The sequence below is a fragment of the Jaculus jaculus genome, chromosome 6 (genome assembly GCF_020740685.1).
Source record: "Jaculus jaculus isolate mJacJac1 chromosome 6, mJacJac1.mat.Y.cur, whole genome shotgun sequence".
Taxonomy (NCBI): Eukaryota; Metazoa; Chordata; class Mammalia; order Rodentia; family Dipodidae; genus Jaculus; species Jaculus jaculus.
In genome coordinates, this window is record NC_059107.1 from 61,722,328 (window position 1) to 61,740,763 (window position 18,436).

Genomic DNA, 18,436 nt, shown 5'->3' on the forward strand with positions numbered 1-18,436 from the left:
GAGCCATCTTCCCAGCCCCATGCTGTCCCTTTTGCTGACAGTGTTCTCCCAGTCAACCTTCCCCTCTGCCTAGGCTCCCTTTTACTCAACCTGCTGGTCTCGATTTAAATGTCAGTTCCCTGGGGAGAACTTCCCTAGATAGGATAACTACCTCCTACCATTACATAAGAGTTTTTTGAGGATAGGATCAAACCATCTTGTTTTTCTACCACTACCACAGGCATCACACCTTTCTACAATAAGTTGGTGAGCTGACTGACATATTGATACACCATTCATATTTTTGTAGATGAATCGATGTACAAATAATAACAAAGACTGAAAGGTATTGATGATATTCAGAGTCATAGTGATTAATACTACCCTCATATTGAGGAGGTGCCAGAAAACACGAAACAAATATTGGGGCAAAAGGATTTCCCATTATTTCTTAGCTTGACATGTTATGTCTCACGTCATCTTTCCTTGTTGTAACAAGTACTTGTGCTTCAACTAGTTAGTTAATTCTGTTTGTTTGAGACAGGGTCTTATTAGGTAGCTCTGGCTTGGCTACAACTCACAATGTAGAATAAGCTTTACATTTGTGGCAATACTCCTGCCTCTGTGTTCTGAGTGTTGGGATTACAGCCATGCTCCATCATGCCTGGCCTTAATTTTAACTCTTGTATGTTTTTAGTAAACCTATTTTTAAAACTATTTGATTTATTTGAGAGAGAGAAAATGAGTGCACCTAGTGCAAATGAACTCCAGATGCATGTGCCACCTTGTGCATCTGGCTTTACATGGGTCCTGGTGAATCAAACATGGGTCATCAGGCTTTGCAGGCAAGTGCATTAACTGCTGAGCCATTTCTCCAACCCCCCCCCCCCTTTTTTGAGGTCAGACTAACCTGGAACCCACTCTGTAGTCTCAGGTTGGCCTTGAACTCACACTTACCTTTACCCCATCATTGGAGTATCTTTGTGCCCTGCAGATCATGTGCCCCTAACCCACATAGGAGCCACTGGTTTACCTCTGTGGGAACTAGTATTTAGAAGTCCTATTGCAGTTCTTTCCACTCCCTAGCTACCCTGTTCTATAAACCTGCTGCCCACCATGGATCAACCCAGTTTTGTTCTGGGCCCCTGCTTGCTGCTGCCTAGGAGGTGACTACCAAGATCCTCCCCTTGTGCCCTGACTGAATAAAAGACCCTGGAGGAAACTTCAGATGGCACACTGCATGAACGTGTGGGACTTACTTGTTGTCAAGCCAAATGTAGCTCTAGATTATTCTAGGAAACAAATAAGTTGTTTTGCTCTGGATTGCAGGCATTTCTAATTGGGGATTTTTATTTTGGGCAGTGTTCCTTGGAGCTGGCAGACAGATGGAGAAGGCGACTTGCTCCAGGGGCATTGCTAAGCAGAGGAAACTACAGATCTGCCCCTGGAATTGAGAAGGAGCCAGAATCTGTTGCTGTTCAGCTCTTGCCCTCAGAGACCCAGGCTGAAACCTCTTGGGAGGCTTCCTGGCTCACAACGGTTTCCTCTTCTCTTACAATGGCCTGTGAAAACAAGCAAGTGTTATCAGCTGTGTATGGCCTGCCCATTAACCAGATAACTCTCTTAGGGAGAAGAACAAAGTTGTTTCCTGGGACTCCCGGCCTGGTACTCAGAATGAGTCTACATTTATCACAGCAATAGAGGTAGAACTCTGAATTTTCTAATGGTCAAATTTTCAATCCTTGGTGAGAGATAAGCTGAGAGTGTTCTGGAAAAAGCCTGCTTGTACACCTGTGGCCATACCCACTTTGCAGTTGACATGCCTTTGAATTGATAAATTCCTATCTTTTTTTTATCTAAACGAATTCAGGTTACATTTCTGTCACCTGCAACTAGAAGCCCGCTTAACAGTGTTGGACAAGGTTGGGGACCACATAGGACCCACACTCTGACTCCACGCAACCAGGTATAGATAAATAATCTGGGTATTTTGGAGTCACACTGTTATGCCCCAATACAATGATGAATTACTTCAAAGAGATTTAGAGAAGACTATCAAAAGATGAGGGAAGAGATGGGCACCATGTGCCCACCTGTAATCCTAGCACCTGGGAGGTGAAGACAGAAGGGTGAAGAGTACAAAGTCATCCTGCTACATAATGAGTTTGAGAACAGCCTGGGCTATTGGGACTCTGTCTCAAAAACAAAACACGGGATAGGCATGGTGGTGCACTCCTTTAATCCCAGCACTTTGGAGGCAAAGGTAGGAGGATCACCATGAGTTCAAGGCCACCCTGAGACGACGGAGTGAATTCCAGGTCGGTCTGAGCTAAAGGGAGACCCTACCTCAAAAAACAAACAAACAAACAAAAAAAAACAGAAAGAAAGTAAAGCAATATGAGAGAAGAGAAAAAATGAAAAGACAGCAAGATGAGCTCAGAAGAGAGGAAACAGGAAGATAGAAACGCTCCAGGAAGCTGCAGCAGGCTTGGTTCTGACAGCTACAGGCCTGTCAAACTTTTTTTTTTTTTCTTTTTCACCTGTTCAACATGTAAACATTTATCAAGATCCAAATACAGGGCTGGGCTGGAGCTCAATTGGTAGAGTACTTGCCTGGCATGAACAAAGCCTTGGGTTCCATCCCCAGCAACACACAAACCTGGTGTGGTGGAGTGCCTGTGAACACAGTACTCAGGAGGTAGAGGCAGGAGTGTCAGAAGTTCATAGTCATCCTGAGCTACAAATAAAGTTTGGCACCAGCCTAGAATACATTAGACTCTGTTTCAAAAACAAACAAAACCCCCAAAAGATTCAAATCTTCTACTGGCCTTAACAGAAAAGCAGATACAAAGGGAAAGTGGGAGGGTGACTCCAAATCCCAGGGCTGAGCAATGGGGAAATGTCATCGTGTCCATTTTCCTGCCTCTGACATTCCTAGGACCCATCCTAACCACATCTCTTCTGCAGTTATCCACCCCTAAGCTGTCTAATTGTTGACTTTGCCCAAGGAAGATGCTATGTGACTTTTCCTGGCAAAAGATAAAGAAACAATGATTTATACCAGATAGAGAGGGCACCCATAGACCAGTAAAATTCTGTCCAAATTCAGCTTGGTGAGCCAGTATAATTCTTGAGACTTGAGACTTGAGACTACTTCCAGGAAGATATGTGATCCAAAGGCTATACTACAGAGGCTGTACAATAGATGACTAACTTTCCTCTCTCTGTGGAAGAGTAATGTAGGAGCTTCCTAGGAAGAATGTAAGAAGCTTTTCCTAAATTTTCAGTCATCTGGTTCTCCCTTCCAACCTCTCTCATCCTCCAACACTGAGAGAACAAAATGAGGAGGGTACAGAATACAGAAGTCCCTTCACCCCATGTCCTACTTGGTCCACCTCCCAGTCCCTTCGAAAGAGCCTTAGCTTCACAGTCCCCTGTTGGGCATGAGGATGCGTCTACTCATACCTGGGTGGTAGAAAAGGAGATATCCAGGTCCTATACTGTCCTTCCTGATAACATTTGTGATGTAAGTTAAAATATCACTGGGTTACTCCAGTCTGCTTAATTGCTGGCTTTCTGATACCCCTGGTTGGCCCTGAAATCTTTTTTTTGGCCCTGAAATCTTTTTAAAGGAAGTCTTGATAATGTTTATGATGTTTGAAATGTTTTCCCCTTTTACCTAGGCATTTTTCCTATGACTTTACAATACTAGCACCATAACATAACTAACCTTGTAAGTTTGGGAAAATTAACAACTTCATAACTTGATTTCTCAAACTATAAAATAAAGATACTACCCAACAGCTTGTGAGGATTAAATGATGGCTGCTTGAAGCTCTCAATACCTGGCAAATGCTGTCCATAGTGATGTCAGCTAGCAGATTAAAATGTTACTCTCCACCAGTACATCCAGTATACATAAAAGACTATATACAACTAAATTTATTTATTTATTTATTTATTTTTGTTAATTTTTATTTATTTATTTGAGAGAGAAAGAGAGAGAGAAACAGAGAGAGAGAGAATCGGTGTGCCAGGGCTTCCAACCATTGCAAACGAACTCCAGATGCCTGTGCCCCCTGTGCATCTGGCTAACGTGAGTCCTGGGGAACCGAGCCTCAGACCAGGGTCCTTAGGCTTCATAGGCAAGTGCTTAACCACTAAGCAATCTCTCCAGCCCAATTTATGTATTTTTAACTTGGAAATTGAGGGGGGAAGCTTGAGAGATGGTTCAGCTATTAAAAGAGCTTGCTTACAAAGACTGTCTGGCTGGGTTCAATTCCCCAGTACCCACGTAAAGCCAGATTCACAAAGAAGTGGCATTTGTATTTGCAGTTTCTTTGCAGTGGTAAGAGGCCTTGGCATGCCCATGTTCTTCCTTCCTGTCTGTCTCTCTCTCTCTCTCTATTTCTTTAAAATACATAAAAATTGATAAAATTAATTTTGAAATAAGGTCTCATTATTTATTTAGCCCAAGCTGGCCTTGAGCTTATTCCTGCCTTAGCTGAGTACTTGGTAGACATGTGCCAGCATGTGTGGTTCTGGATTTTGGTTTGATTTTTCTTTTTAAAAATATTTTATTTGGGCCGCGCGTCGTGCCCTGCGCTGCCCAGACGAGCGAACAATACAGTCAGGATGGCTAAAGGTGACCCCAAGAAGCCAAAGGGCAAGATGTCTGCCTATGCCTTCTTTGTGCAGACTTGCAGAGAAGAACATAAGAAGAAAAACCCAGAGGTCCCTGTCAATTTTGCAGTTTTCCAAGAAGTGTTCTGAGAGGTGGAAGACAATGTCCAGCAAGGAAAAGTCCAAGTTTGATGAAATGGCGAAGGCGGATAAAGTGCGCTATGATCGAGAAATGAAAGATTATGGACCAGCTAAAGGAGGCAAGAAGAAAAAGGACCCCAATGCCCCCAAAAGACCACCGTCTGGATTTTTCTTATTCTGTTCGGAATTCCGTCCCAAGATCAAGTCCACAAATCCTGGCATCTCTATTGGAGATGTGGCCAAGAAGCTGGGAGAGATGTGGAATAACTTGAGTGACAGCGAGAAGCAGCCGTACGTCAGCAAGGCGGCCAAGCTGAAGAAGTACGAGAAGGATGTTGCAGACTATAAGTCCAAAGGGAAGTTTGATGGCGCCAAGGGTCCTGCCAAAGTTGCCCGGAAAAAGGTGGAAGAGGAAGATGAAGAGGAGGAGGAGGAAGAGGAGGAGGAGGAGGAGGAGGATGAATAAACTGCTTATCTGTCCCTTTGTGAATACCTTAGTGTAGGGAGCGCCGTGACTGACACATCTCTCCTGGGAGCCGTGTCTATTGCCCTCATTCGGTTTAATCACAAAACTTGATCACGATCATACTGTAGTCTCAAAGTGTCAGTGGTTCACATGAAGTGGCCATGGGTGTTCGGAGCACCCTGAAACTGTATCAAAGTTGTACATACTTCCAAGCATTTTTAAGATGAAAAGGCACTCTCGTGTTCTCCTCACTTTGTGCACTTTGCTGTTGGTGTGGCAAGGCATTTGGAGATGTTTCTGGCATTTTGTTTTCAACTTGTAAGGTGGTGTTAGCTCTATGGTTATTGGCTAGAAATCCTGAGTTGTCAACTGTACATATCTATAGTTTGTAAAGAGAACAAAACAACAGAGACAAACTCTTGATGCTCCTTGTGTGGCGTGGAGAATGGGGGGGAGATGCCTTCTTGGGGGGCTTGTAGCTCAGGGCGTGCACTGTGAGGCTGGACCTGTTGATACTGCAGTGAGCATCCATTTAGCTTCAGGTTGTCTTGTTTTGTATATAGTGACATAGCATTCTGCTGACATTCTTAGTTGTGGAAAAGGGGGGTGGGGTCAGCTGGCATGAGAAGAAGTGTTTGCAGTTATTCCTTTAGTTCAGTGCAGTAGATTTTCAAACTTCGTTTCTAAACTAGAACTCGTCTTTGTCAGCAAAGCAAAAGAACTACTGCATCATTGAAAGTTCAAGGGCCCTCTGTACTTCAACACAATTTGCAACATTGTGTTATTTTTTGTATGTTTAGAATGCTGAGATGTTTTTGAAGTTAAATAAACAGTATTACATTTAAAAAAAAAATTTTATTTGCCAAGCATGGTGGCATATGCCTTTAATCCCAGCACTTGGGAGGCAGAGGTAGGATGATTGCCGTGAGTTTAAGGCCACCCTGAGACTCCATAGTGAATTCCAGGTCACTCTGGGCTAGAGAGAGACCCTACCTTGAAAAACCAAGAAAAAAAAATATTTTATTTATTTATGAGAAGGAGAGAGAGAAGCAGATAGAGACAATGGGTGTACCAGGGCATCTAGCCACTGAAAACCAACTCCAGACGCATGTGCCACCTTGTGCATCTGGTTTTACATGGTTACTGGGGAATGGAACCTAGGTCCTTTGGCTTTGCCAGCAAGTGCCTTAACTGCTAAACCATCTCTCCAGCCCTGGTTTTGCTTTTTGATATAGGGTCTTGCTATGTAGCTCAGGCTGGCCTTGAACTCCTGATCTTCCAGTCTCCACTTCCCAGGTGCTAGAATTATAGGTATGTGCCACTACACCTGACAACTCTTTTCTTTTATAATGTGTGTATGAATTTGTGTGTGTGCAGATACTTGGGAAGCCCCAAGACAACTTCAGATACTGCCCTCATGAATGACATGTGCTCTTCCTTTGAAATATAGTCTCTCATTGGCTGGGAGCTCACCAATTAGGGTATTCTAGCTGACCAGTGAGCCCAAGGGATCCTCTGCCTCCCCAGTGCAGAGGCTACCATGCCTGGCATTTTTTACATAGGTACTAGGATTCAAACTCAGGTCCTCATGCTTGTGACATAAGCATTTCACCAACTGAGATATCTCCTTGGCCCCAACTATTTTTTAGCTTTTTTAGTTAGCATATGAAATAGCCTTTTTATAATACTGCAAATCAAGAAATTATGGAGTTAAAAAACATATGTTGGGGCTGGAGAGATTGCTCAGTGGTTAAGGTGCTTGCCTGCAAAGCCTAACAACCTGAGTTCAATTCCCCAGTACCCACGTACTGCATATGTAGTATCCATGTAAGTGAAAATTGGCACATGCATCTAGAGTTCATTTGCATGGGCTAGAATTCCTGGCATTTCCATTCTCTCTCTCACACATGCACATGTGTGCATATACACCTGTTCTTGCTATCACTCTCTCTCTGCTGGGTGTGGTGATGCACACTTTTAATCCCAGAACTCAGAAGGCAGAGGTAGGAGGATCAAGGAAAGCCTGATATTACATATTAAATTCCAGGTCAGCCACAGCTAGAGCCAGATCCTACCTGGAAAAAAACAACAAAAATGATATATATGGCTCAGGCTATCTATAGCTCAGTTGGTGGTGTAGTGCTTGCCTAGCATGCACAAAGCCCTGGCTTCTATCCTCTGCATCACATAACTGGGTGTGATAGTTTGAAGCCAATAATTTCAGCAGTTGGGAGGTAAAGGCAGGAGGATCAGAAGTTCATGGTTATCTTCAGTTACATAGCAAGTTTAGTGACAGTTTTGTTTTTGACATCCTGTCTCAAAACAATGTGTGTGTGTATGAATATTTCATCATACATATATGTGTATGATGTATAATATGTATGTATGAATATATATATGTGTGTGTGTATATATATGATGAAATATTCTGGAGCGCTTACTAATAATAGCATGTGGTGGTTTGAATGCAAAATATCTTTCATAGCCTCGTTTGCTTGGATGCTTAAGCACCAGCTGGTGATGCTGTTCAGGAAGGTCATGGAACCATCGGAAGTGGAGCTTTGCTGGAGGAAAGTGTGTCACTGGGGGCAGGTCTTGGAGTTTTATAATCCAGCCTTATTATGCACACTTTCTGCTTCCTCCCTGCTGATATGGGGATGTGACACCTGGCTTCTGCTCTAGATCATGCTTTTTCCATCATAATGAAACTTCCCTTCCAAACAGTAAACTGTAAATAAACCTTTTCCTTTCATAAGATGCTTCTAGTTGAGTGTTTTGTCATTGAAAGCAACTGATACAACACAAGAGATCAGTTTATAAAACCATAAAAGGTACATTGTTAAATTATTTTAAAAGTACAGTAGAGAGGCAAAACACCACAGGTGGAATGGACTAAGTGGGGCCAGAAGGGAAGATGGGGGAGAGGAGGAGCTAGTATTGCTTAATGGTTAAGGCACTTGTCTGCGAAGCCTAAGGACCCATGTTCGACTTTCCAGGTCCCATGCATGCCAGACACACAAAGGGATGCAAGCATGCAAGGTTGCACATATGCACAAGGTAATACACATGTCTGGAGTTCAATTAAACTGGCTATAGGCCCTAGTGTGCTCGCACTCTCTCTCTCTCTCTCATAAAACAAAAAAGTAAAACTTTTTTTAAAAAGTAAAGATCTTATGAATAAGCCATAGGGAAATCTATTTCTTCATTAGCCAAGAAATATATATATTTTGCATTCCTCAGCTGCCGCTAAGGTGCTTTGTTCTTCCAAGGAACCTAAGGCCACATTGGGGTGAGGCCCTCAATTCATTGCGACTAGCACCATGCCGAGCAGTCCACACCATGGCCTCCATCTCCAAGCTCACCTGCATCCACTCAGCAATGAAGGGACCGTCATGGAGGATAAGGTCAATGCCCTCATTAAAGCAGCCAGTGTGAATGTTGAACCTTTTTGGCCTGGCTTGTTTGCAAAGGCTCTGGCCAATGTCAACATTGGGAGGGTCGCCTGCTCCTGTGGTGGGTGCTGGGCCCACAAGAGGCCCTGCCCGATGCCACCACTGCCCCAGCAAAGGAGAAGAACATGGAAGCCAAGAAAGAAGAGACTGAGGAGTCTGATAATGACATGGGCTTTGGTCTTTTTGACTAAACCTCTTGTAATACACTCAGTAAAAAGAAGTATGTTGTTGGCCATTAAAAAATGTCTGTGTGTGTGTATGTGTGTTTTAAAAAGGGGCAGGAGAAATGGCTTAGCAGTTAAGGTGCTTGCCTGCAAACCTAAAGACCCAGGTTCAATTCCCCAGTACCCACATAAGCTAGACGCACAAGGTTTCACGTGTATCTGGAGTTCGTTTTCAATGGCTAGAGGCCCTGATTTTCTCTCTCTCTCTCTCTCTCTCTCTCTCTTTCTCTCTACCAAATTAAAAAAAAAAAAAAGTCTGGGCAGAAGTACCCAGTAGAGGTAGATAATGCTGTGCCTAAGAAGCCATAGACTGCTGTAAGAAAATTTTAGTGTCAGAGGTGAGATACCTTCCAGTGAGATATTGGCCAAGAAGGCCTCTAATGTCCCCCAAATAATATAGACAATTGCAAAGGATCTTGGTTGCCCACCAGAACTAGATGGGAAGACCAGATCGCTGAAGACACTGCAAGCTTAGGTTGCAGAACACTACAAAAGCAAGCTGGGGATGGGTGTGGTGGTGCACACCTTTAATCCCAGCATTGGGGAGGATCACTAAGAGTTTGAGGTCACTCTGAGATTACATAATGAATTTCAAGTTAGCCTGAGCTAGTGCAAAACCCTACCTCAAAAAAAAAAAAAAAAAGCAAGCTGGAACTCAGAAAGAAAGCCTCCTTCCTATTGACTAACTTGGTGCTGGAAAGAGCTATATAGCCTGTTGGGAGAGAAAATTCAAGTATTAACCACAGTGGACTTTGTCTGATACTGAAAACCTAATCAATCCTATGGCTGGGGAGAAAATCCTATGGCTGGGGAAGGTCATAAGCTTTGGGGGTAATGGGGAAGCTACTACTGTTGTTTGGTTAAATAGATATATTATACCTACCAAATTGACCTCTAAGTATTTACACTTATGCCTAAATATGATTGTTACTTATTATACTAATGCTACTCTCACCTTTGGTTAGAGAAGTTTCTCTTTTCAGAAGTGATAACTACTTGGGAGACTTAAAACTCACCAAAGGGCTGAGGGGATAGCTTAACAGTTAAGGTGTTTGTCTGTAAACCCAAAGGACCCAAGTTCAATTCCCCAGGACTCGCATAAGCCAGATACACAAGGTGGTACATGCATCTGGAGTTTGTTTGCAGTGGTTGGAGGCCCTGACATGTCCATTCTCTACCTCTCTCTCTCTCATAAATAAATAAAAATAAAATATTTGTTAAAGGGCTGGAGAGATGGCTTAGCAGTTAAGGCACTTGCCTGTGAAGCCTAAGAAACCAAGTTCTACTCCCCAATACCCACATAAAACAGATGTACAAGGTGCCATATGCATCTGGAGTTTGTTTGCAGTGGCTGGAGGCCCTGGTGTGCCAATTCTCTCTCGCGCTCTCACTCTCTCATGAAAAGACAAATAAACAAATAAATAAATATTTTAAAATTTTTGAATAGCTCATCAAAGTGCTAGGAAGCCTTATATTTGGCCATCCTGGCCAAATGAGCCAACAGGTGCAATAGTGGCACATCTGTCATGGGGGAAACCAACTGCCCTCTAATTGGACTGGAGGCCTGCTCCATGGGAGGGAATACATCCCTGATACTGAAAACTTAAAAAGTGACATTGGAGTGTTCAGCACTAAGTGAAACATTTCTACCAAGGTTCAGGGATAATTGGGGAAGAGTTGGTAGAAAGAATGTAGAACTAAAGGTAGGGAAGGGAGCCGGGTGTGGTGGCGCACACCTTTAATCCCAGCACTCTGGAGGCAGAGGTAGGAGGATCACCATGAGTTCAAGGCCACCCTGAGAATACAGAGTTAATTCCAGGTCAGCCTGGACCAGAGTGAGACCCTACCTCGAAAAACAAAACAACAACTACAAAAAAAGGTGGGGAAGGAGTGCTTTGGAATACTACCTTCCAGACTTTAAATGGCCATTGGATTTGTGATCTCAGAGCCACTAACACACTACACAAGACCTGCATAATATGAGGGCAAAAATGATGATATCAAAATAGAAGAGGGCCTGCTTGGAAAGAAGGAGTTCAGTAGAGGGGAGATAGGGTAGGGGTAACAAAAGAGGGTAGCAGGAAGGAATTATGATCAGGGCACATTGTGTCTATGAATGGAGGTTTTCAATAAAAAAGTTTTTTAAATACATGTAGTATGAAGTAATTGGTATAAAGGGAATAGAAAGGAAGGGGGGACTTAATAGGATGGTATTGTGTATATGTAACTAGAAGAACAGGTTAATGGGGGTGAAAAGGCCTAGAGTGAGGTCAGGGGAAGAGATAGAGTAAAGGAAAGGTGGAGGGAGGGTTAATCAAAATCTAAGAGGATATAAATAAGTCATATGGACACCTACATTTTTGGACAATGGAACACACAGGATCCATAGATTGTTACTAGAAAATGTTCAGTGCCAGGGATGGGATACCTTCCAGTAAGTTGTTGGCCAGGGAGGTCCCTGATGCCTCCTAAACATCATAGGCCATTGCCAAGGCCCTTAGTTTCCCACCAGGTATAGATGGTAAGACCCTATTGCTGAAGACTCCATATACTTGGGCTGCAAGGTCACTGAGAAACCCTGCTGGAGCTGAGCTGAAAACCTCCTCCATGTAGAAGAGCTGACAGAAAGCTGGAAAAAGCCATTCTGCATGCAGTTCAATGGGAGAGAGGGAAATCAACAGTAAAGATACTCAACAGTGGACACTGCAAGCCTTATATTTGGCCATCCTGGCCAAATGAGCCAACAGGTGCAATAGTGTCACATCTGTCATGGGGGAAACCAACTGCCCTCTAATTGGACTGGAGGCCTGCTCCATGGGAGGGAATACATCCCTGATACTGAAAACTTAAAACAAGGGTAGTCATGAGCCCTAGGGGTGTAACATCTGCTGCTGTCTTGCTAAGTGTATATATTACGCTTATCAAACTGCCCAGTAAGTACTTCTCTTAATGTTCATACCCTTATATTAATGCTACTCTCACTTTGGGTAGAGAATCTTCTCTTTTCAGATGGCAGTGACCTTGGGATGACTCAGAAGGTATCATGGTGCTAGAAAGAAGTGACTGCAGTGCTCACTACTGCAATATCTCTATCACACCTTCCAAGGCTCAGGGCCTAATGCAGAAGAGGTGGCAGAAAGAATGTAATATCCAAAGGAAGGGTAGGACTCCTTACAATGTGCTCCTCCAGACACAAAATTGGCCTGGATATCCATGACCTCATAATGCCTGACACTACCTACACAAGACCATCATAAGAGGAGGAAAATATTATAATATCAAAATAAAAGAGAGACTGATTGAGATGGGGAGGGGATATGATAGAGAATGGAGTTTCAAAGAGGAAAGTAGGGGGAGGGAGGGTATTACCATGGGATATTTTTTATAATCATGGAAGTTGTTATAAAAATTTGAAAAAAAAAACAATTGTAAAAAATAAATAAAAGAGAGATTGATTGAGAGGGGCAGGGGATATGATGGAGAGTGGAGTTTCAAAGGGGAAAGTGGGGGGGGGGAATTACCATGGGATGTTGTTTACAATTATGGAAGTTGTCAAAAGAAAAACAGTTTGAAAAAATAATGATAATGCAATGGTTGAATAAGTGAATTTTGAATAGATTTGCATGACAAGGTGATACTAAATGTAAGACTATTTTTGCATGTATACGAGGGTGTATGTTCTTATGTGTGTAGCGTCATGTCTATGTAGAGGCCAAAGGTTAATGTTAGGTGTATTTCTTGATAGCTTTCCACATTTTTTTTTATTTTTTTATTTTTATTTTTTTTTTGTCTATTTATTTATTTATTTATTTGAGAGCGACAGACACAGAGAGAAAGACAGATAGAGGGAGAGAGAGAGAATGGGCGCGCCAGGGCTTCCAGCCTCTGCAAACGAACTCCAGACGCGTGCGCCCCCTTGTGCATCTGGCTAACGTGGGACCTGGGGAACCGAGCCTCGAACCGGGGTCCTTAGGCTTCACAGGCAAGCGCTTAACCGCTAAGCCATCTCTCCAGCCCTTTTTTTTTTTTGAGACACAATCTCTTAACTGAATTCAGCTTACTGATGTTGCTAGTCTAGCTAGGCAACTGACCTCAGGGATCTGACTCCTGAATACTGGTATTAAAGGCAGCTGCCACCCCCCATTCCAGGCATACACATGGATGGTGGGACCTGAACTCAGGTCCTCATATTTGCACAGCAAATCTTTATTCCCCAAGCCATCTAGCCAACCATCTGGAGCTATTTGAATGTATATACATGAGTCAGTATTGCAAAAGTATTCCCACTTTTTGGCATCTTAATTTTAAAATGATAGTCCTTTTCCAGTTAGTCTATTATTTTGGTGGAAATTAAAAGTCATAATTAGGGCTGGAGAGAAGGCTCAGCAATTAAGGAATTTACCTGCAAAGCCAAATGACCCAGGTTCTATTTATTGGGACCCACATAAGCCAGATGCACAAGGCGGCACAAGTGTCTGGAGTTCATTTGCAGTGGCTGGAGACCCTGGCGTACCCATTCTCATTCTCTCTCTCTCTCTCTGCCTCTTTCTTTCTTGCCCTCAAATAAATTAAAAAAAAATATTTTTAAAGTCATAAGTAGAGCTGTGTATGGTGGCACATGCCTTTAATCTCAGCACTTGAGAGGCAGAGGTAGGAGGATTGCTGTGAGCTCAAGGTCACCTGAGACTACATAGTGAATTCCAGGTCACCTAAGATAGAAGGAGATCCTATCTTGAAAAAAAAAATCAAAAGTCATAATTAGGGGCTGGAGAGATGGCTTAATATTTAAGGCACTTGCCTGCAAAGCCTAATACTTGGGTTCAATTTCCCTGTACCCACATAAAGCCATATGCACAAAGCGGCACATGTATCTAGTGTTTATTTGTAGAGGCTACAGACCCATTCCCTCCCTCTCTCTCCCTCTCCCTCTCCCTCTCCCTCTCTCTCTCTCTCTCTCTCAGAAAGAAAGAGCAAGGGTGGAGGAGGAGAAAGAGGAAAGAAGGAGGGAAGAGGAGAAAAGAGAGAAAGGGTGAGGGAGGGAGGAAATCAAATCCTAAAAATAACTCCCAATTATAAACTAATGAGGAATGATTGGCCAAGGTAGGTAAGAGAAGGGGGACAGAGAAGGACCTTGAAATGGGGTCCCTTGCCTCTAGGGCAGATGATCAACTCCTATGCTAGTGGTCATGGACGCCTGGGGCACTGATGAGCTTGGGAGCTGAGCTGAGCCTTGCAAAGGAAGCTAACTTCATCCCTGCTGCAGCCTCATTGGCAGCCTGCCTTGTCAGTCGGGTAGCCCCACCCTTCTCTGTCAATGCTTTAAAATAAATCTTTAGGAAAAGAAAAAGGAATGGGGTGGATGGGAGAGTAAGAGACAAGAAGTGGAAGAGGGGAGAGATAAAGAGGAAAGAGGAGTACAATGTCCCTGCATCTCCATGGCCTCAGGAAATGGGGAGGGCGAAGAACTGCTCTTCAGCTCTCTGTCAGAAATCACCATGGAGACAGAGCACTGGTCTCTTCATGATTAATACTCCCAGGCAGCTGTCTTCTTGGAGTCTTTTAAAATATACACAGTATTATTTGAACACAATGATATTTAGAGCAGAAAGATCAAGGTGGGGTGTGTGGGAGACAGCAGTAGTGTTAACAGAGCTGTGACTGGGCTGGACCCTTCCCCAGGAGAGAGGAGGCAGGCTGCCTTCCCTGCCATTCCTTCCAGCTTGCATCCTGGATGCAGAGCTTCCAGCCTCAGGCATGGCAGCAGAATCACCATCTGAAGGGCCTGTGTAGCACCTGGCACCAGGCTGTGCTCAATGAACATTTGGTGAATGAATTTGTTTATTCATACATTCCACAAGAGTTTGTCTAGAAAGAACACTGTCTTCCCCTCACCTGTCCACATAGAAATATAAAATTCCTAACCCTATATGGGATATCTATGTCATCCCCACCCAAAGCTCAGGAAACATCACAGCATAGGAAGTGGAAAGGGTGTGAGAGCTGGATGATGGGGAGGTGTGCTGTGGAACTCTGTCTTCTGGATATGACATGGTCAGTGCACTTAAACTCACAGCAGCTGTGGTTACTGCACGAGACAGAGCCAGTCACCATTCTGTCATGGGTGGGGAAGGAGCTCATGAAGCCCCTCTCTTCCCTGAGGAGGTATTGGTAGTTACTGGTTACTGGGTTAATGGTTACTGGGTATGTGGGAGGGGGCATTCTCTTCAGTGGTATATCCACTGGTAGGTGGTGGGAAGAAGAAGGGATTTTGTGAGAGAGATAAGATAGGGTGTGGGGGTCTATATGATAGATATACAATATTTTATTTCTGTATGTATGAGATTTTTGAAGAACAAATAAAAATATGAAATTCACTGGGCGTGGTGGTGCACACCTCTAATCCCAGCACTCCAGAGGCAGAAGTAGGAGGATCGCCATAGTTTGAGGCCACCCTGAGACTACATAGTGAATTCCAGGTAAGCCTGGGCCAGAGTGAGATCCTACCTCAAAAAACCTATATGTTTATATATGTATTTCACTCTCATTTTCTCCAAGCCCCCCCCACACAGAGCCCTTATCACCACCACCATCACCAACAGCTCCCATCACAACACTTCAGCTTGCATCTGTATAGCCTCCTATGGTCCTGTTCCCAGTAGTCACTCCAGAGAAGTCTTCAGGGATAAACGCTGATCTGGTTGTGTTTGCACATTATATCCCATTTGAAAAGCTGGAGTATGGTCATTCATCTAAAGCCATTTTGGTGTGAATCACTTTGTAAAATGAATGATGTTTTCCTAGATTATCTTGTGGAATAGACTAGCCTGGGCAAACCACTCAACACCACCACAGAATAGTTATTCTGCAACTCACTTAGGCTTTTAGAGTCTGTTTGCTCATCTGTGAAATGAACCTACAATTCCTTACTCCATGGACATATAAAATGATATCATGTATGCAGAGTGCTCAGTGTATGTGACTTCCCTTTCGGAAATGCATGTTTTTGTATCTGAAGTGTGATTAAAGTAGAACTCAGAGATCTCAGCACTCTCTCTTCTCTTCCCCCCTCCAAGGACCTTTATTCCATTTGGATCCAGAACCTCTTTTTAAGCTGTTAAAGCTAGAGGGAAGGAAGGGAATGCTCAGATGGTCCCCATTATGTGCCCTCCCTGGCCTTAAGAAACCAAATGTAGATGTAAATTATCCTCCAGAGGTGTGTATGTTCACAAAGAGGAACACACAGAGGTGGGAGTGTGCAAGCCTGTACGCAGAGCACAAACAGTTGCACTTCTCTTCTACTCTCTGAAAGCAAATTAGGGTGCCTTGGACTCTTGTCCCAGCACAGACCTGTCCCAACAGCCTTTGGCAGAGTGCAGTGATGGCCTGGCACCTCACCACAGGACTAAGGGAATTATCCATGACGAAGAAGAAGGAATGCTGTGGCAGAGGGAAGAACAGCAGAAGGGATGGGCGACATAGGGCTGGCCAATCTGGCCTGACGGGAACACCTGGGGAGCCCTGGACACCAGCCCAGCCAAACTCCTACCTTTCCCCTTCCCCCAAGGCAGCAAGGTGCCAGTGACTGTGAGACATGTGTGCCCTGAGTGTCTGGTGTGGGTTCACCTGGCCTTGATGATGTATTCATCTTAGGATCAAACCCTGAGTCTGAAACAAAGAAGAAAAATAGTGTTTTGTGTGTGTGTGTGTGTGTGTGTGTGTGTGTGTGTGTCAGGGGTGGGGGTGTTCCTTACAGATTAGAACTGGCCTTCTGCATTTTCTACATACACACCAAGGTACTGGGAACATAGAAACATAACTGTGACCTTTATAAGAACACACTATAAGTATATGGCTATAACGCATATTTTAGTTTTTTTTTTTTTCAAGGTAGGGTTGCGCTCATTATAGCCCAGGTTGGCCTGGAATTCACTATGTATTCTCAGGGGACCCTCAAACTGACAGCGATCCTCCTACTTCTGCCTCCCAAATGCTGGGATTAGAGGCATGGGCCACGATGCCCAGCTTCAACACATATGCATGCTTTTGTACCCAGTTAAGGCTGTATGTAACTCAGTCGGCAGAGTGTCTATCATGCATGTAGTTCTGGGTTCTATTTCGAGCCCCACATAAACTGAGCATGGTACCAGAGTCCTATAATCTCTGCACTCCTGAGGTAGAGGCAAGGGAATCAGAAGTTCAAGGTCATACTTGGTTACATGGTGAGTTGGAAGCCAGCCTTAGAAAACAACAGCTAGATCTTTGTATTTAGGCATGATGCAGTCTCTCAACCAGTTTAAGTGAAATGTACATTGTGCAGTGCAGGACAATATTTATGTGGGAATTTTCTGGAAAAAAGAAACCCTGATGGTGCTGCCTTAGGTGGTAGAAATGAAGGTGAATAGGACAAAGAAGAAACTTCACTGTCCAATTTAGAATTACTCTTGTGGACTAGTTGATTTCACATCACCACCACCATTAGCAAGTATTAAATCATGGTCATTGTGGTTTTTTATTTGCATATATATGTGTGTGTGGATGGATGGATGGATGGATGGATGGATGGATGGATGGATGGATAGATAGATAGATAGATAGACAGATTTTTTTGTTTTTGTTTTTTTTTTTTGAGGAAGGGTCTCATGCTGACCCAGAATTCACTCTTTACTCTCAGGCTGGCCTCAAACTCAAGGTGAGCCTGCTACATCAGCTTCCCAAGTGCTACGAATTATAGGTGTGAACCATCATACCCTGCTGACCATTGTGTAAGTAAGTTAAATTTTTGTAACACACACATTAAAAAAAAATGGAAAAACAGGAATGACCAAAAAAAATAAGTGAACAAAGGCACTGATCGCTATGCTTACTGAGTACATCTGGGACTTAGATTTCCCTTCTTTAGCAAGTTCATGGGTGAAGAAACTGGTGTTAGGAGGACGGAAAGGGCGGATTCAAACCCCAAAACCTGGACTCTGGACGTCCAGGCGGCCCTGCCTCCTGCCTTCGGGCCCTGCGGGCCGGCGGGTCGCTAGTCGATTAAGCTCTGCCACCCCGGGCGCGCAGCTCCTGCAGGGCGCACCCGTGGCCTGGCGCACGGGGCTCCACGCTCCGGGATGCGCGCGCACGCAGCGGCGCGGACCGGGCGGCGGCTGTAGCTGCGACGTCACAGCCCGAGCTTTCCTTTTCGGGAGTCCCCGGCACACATCCTGTGTCCATGTTTGGTCATTTACGTCACGGCGGCAGGGCTGGGGCCTCCCGAAATGGCAGTGGCCCGGGGAGTCGGAAGCCCAGAGCCAGCGCCACCGCGGCTATATAAGTGGGGGGGCAGCGGGCTGGGGGAGCCCGGCTGCGCTGCGGAGAAGCGAGGAGCCGCCGCCCGAGGGCCGGTGCGGCTGAGCCCGGGCGCCGCGGACCCCCGACCCGTCGTCCAGAGTGAGCGCCGGGAACAGGGAGCGCGGGCGTCCGGGTGCGCGCGCCGCGGGGCGCCCCGACTCCCGGCCTCCCCGCCAGCTGCGCACCCCCCAGCCCAGCGGGCGAGGGCCCAGGCGCCCCGC

General features: G+C 44.6%; 1 pseudogene; it reads left to right on the forward strand.

Moving 5' to 3' along the window:
• Nucleotides 1-4,573: 4,573 nt before the first annotated feature.
• LOC101604693 lies at nucleotides 4,574-5,646 on the forward strand (annotated as a pseudogene).
• Nucleotides 5,647-18,436: the final 12,790 nt, after the last annotated feature.